Below are 3394 nucleotides of genomic sequence, written 5' to 3'. Positions count from 1 at the left end.
CAACAAATTTTCAGTGATTTTATGGTTTCAAATGATACAGAAAGGACTACTGAACACATTTTATCAGTGTGGGATAGCTAATCGAGCAAAAGTTTGAGATTTATTGAGCATTTTTTAAGTTTGGGTTTTAGGGCCAAAATTATAAAAAATCTGTGATGCCGGCATCACAAAATTTTCAGATTTCGGGTCAACAAATTTTGGATGATTTTATGGTTTCAAATGATACAGAAAGGACTTCTGAACACATTTTGTCAGTGTGGGATAGCTAATCGAGCAAAAGTTTGAGATTTATTGAGCATTTTTTAAGTTTGGGTTTTAGGGCCAAAATTATAAAAAATCTGTGATGCCGGCATCACAAAATTTTCAGATTTCGGGTCAACAAATTTTCAGTGATTTTATGGTTTCAAATGATACAGAAAGGACTACTGAACACATTTTATCAGTGTGGGATAGCTAATCGAGCAAAAGTTTGAGATTTATTGAGCATTTTTTAAGTTTGGGTTTTAGGGCCAAAATTATAAAAAATCTGTGATGCCGGCATCACAAAATTTTCAGATTTCGGGTCAACAAATTTTGGGTGATTTTATGGTTTCAAATGATACAGAAAGGACTACTGAACACATTTTATCAGTGTGGGATGGGTAAACGAGCAAAAGTTTGAGATTTATTGAGCACTTTGTAAGTTTGGGGTTTTGGGCCAAAATTATAAAAAAATCTGTGATGCCGGCATCACAAAATTTTCAGATTTCGGGTCAACAAATTTTGGGTGATTTTATGGTTTCAAATGATACAGAAAGGACTACTGAACACATTTCATCAGTGTGGGATGGGTAATCAAGCAAAAGTTTGAGATTTATTGAGCATTTTGGAGGTTTGGGTTTTTGGGCCAAAATTTAAAAAATCTGTGATGCCGGCATCACAAAATTTTCAGATTTCGGGTCAACAAATTTTTGGTGATTTTATGGTTTCAAATGATACAGAAAGGACTACTGAACACATTTTATCAGTGTGGGATGGGTAAACGAGCAAAAGTTTGAGATTCATTGAGCATTTTGTAAGTTTGGGGTTTTTGGCCAAAATTATAAAAAAATCTGTGATGCCGGCATCACAAAATTTTCAGATTTCGGGTCAACAAATTTTCGGGGATTTCATGGTTTCAAATGATACAGAAAGGATTACTGAACACATTTTATCAGTGTGGGATAGCTAATCGAGCAAAAGTTTGAGATTTATTGAGCATTTTTTAAGTTTGGGTTTTAGGGCCAAAATTATAAAAAATCTGTGATGCCGGCATCACAAAATTTTCAGATTTCGGGTCAACAAATTTTCGGGGATTTTATGGTTTCAAATGATACAGAAAGGACTACTGAACACATTTTATCAGTGTGGGATAGCTAATCGAGCAAAAGTTTGAGATTTATTGAGCATTTTGGAGGTTTGGGTTTTTGGGCCAAAATTTAAAAAATCTGTAATGCCGGCATCACAAAATTTTCAGATTTCGGGTCAACAAATTTTCGGGGATTTTATGGTTTCAAATGATACAGGACGGACTACTGAACACATTTTATCAGTGTGGGATGGGTAATCGAGCAAAAGTTTGAGATTTATTGAGCATTTTGTAAGTTTGGGTTTTTGGGCCAAAATTTAAAAAATCTGTGATGCCGGCATCACAAAATTTTCAGATTTCGGGTCAACAAATTTTGGATGATTTTATGGTTTCAAATGATACAGAAAGGACTACTGAACACATTTTATCAGTGTGGGATAGCTAATCGAGCAAAAGTTTGAGATTTATTGAGCATTTTTTAAGTTTGGGTTTTTGGGCCAAAATTATAAAAAAATCTGTGATGCCGGCATCACAAAATTTTCAGATTTCGGGTCAACAAATTTTGGGTGATTTTATGGTTTCAAATGATACAGAAAGGACTACTGAACACATTTCATCAGTGTGGGATGGGTAATCGAGCAAAAGTTTGAGATTTATTGAGCATTTTGGAGGTTTGGGTTTTTGGGCCAAAACTTAAAAAATCTGTGATGCCGGCATCACAAAATTTTCAGATTTCGGGTCAACAAATTTTGGGTGATTTTATGGTTTCAAATGATACAGAAAGGACTACTGAACACATTTTATCAGTGTGGGATGGGTAATGGAGCAAAAGTTTGAGATTTATTGAGCATTTTGTAAGTTTGGGGTTTTGGGCCAAAATTAAAAAAATCTGTGATGCCGGCATCACAAAATTTTCAGATTTCGGGTCAACAAATTTTCGGTGATTTTATGGTTTCAAATGATACAGAAAGGACTACTGAACACATTTTATCAGTGTGGGACGGGTAATCGAGCAAAAGTTTGAGATTTATTGAGCATTTTGTAAGTTTGGGTTTTTGGGCTAAAATTAAAAAAATCTGTGATGCCGGCATCACAAAATTTTCAGATTTCGGGTCAACAAATTTTGGGTGATTTTATGGTTTCAAATGATACAGAAAGGACTACTGAACACATTTTATCAGTGTGGGACGGGTAATCGAGCAAAAGTTTGAGATTTATTGAGCATTTTGGAGGTTTGGGTTTTTGGGCCAAAATTTAAAAAATCTGTGATGCCGGCATCACAAAATTTTCAGATTTCGGGTCAACAAATTTTCGGGGATTTTATGGTTTCAAATGATACAGGACGGACTACTGAACACATTTTATCAGTGTGGGATGGGTAATCGAGCAAAAGTTTGAGATTTATTGAGCATAATGTAAGTTTGGGTTTTTGGGCCAAAATAAAAAAAATCTGTGATGCCGGCATCACAAAATTTTCAGATTTCGGGTCAACAAATTTTGGATGATTTTATGGTTTCAAATGATACAGAAAGGACTACTGAACACATTTTATCAGTGTGGGATAGCTAATCGAGCAAAAGTTTGAGATTTATTGAGCATTTTTTAAGTTTGGGTTTTAGGGCCAAAATTATAAAAAAATCTGTGATGCCGGCATCACAAAACTTTCAGATTGCGGGTCAACAAATTTTGGGTGACTTTATGGTTTCAAATGATACAGAAAGGACTACTGAACACATTTTATCAGTGTGGGATGGGTAATGGAGCAAAAGTTTGAGATTTATTGAGCACTTTGTAAGTTTGGGGTTTTGGGCCAAAATTATAAAAAAATCTGTGATGCCGGCATCACAAAATTTTCAGATTTCGGGTCAACAAATTTTGGGTGATTTTATGGTTTCAAATGATACAGAAAGGACTACTGAACACATTTCATCAGTGTGGGATGGGTAATCGAGCAAAAGTTTGAGATTTATTGAGCATTTTGGAGGTTTGGGTTTTTGGGCCAAAATTTAAAAAATCTGTGATGCCGGCATCACAAAATTTTCAGATTTCGGGTCAACAAATTTTTGG

This window comes from Asterias amurensis, chromosome 4 (genome assembly GCF_032118995.1).
Source record: "Asterias amurensis chromosome 4, ASM3211899v1".
NCBI lineage: Eukaryota > Metazoa > Echinodermata > Asteroidea > Forcipulatida > Asteriidae > Asterias > Asterias amurensis.
This window is presented reverse-complemented; position numbering follows the sequence as displayed.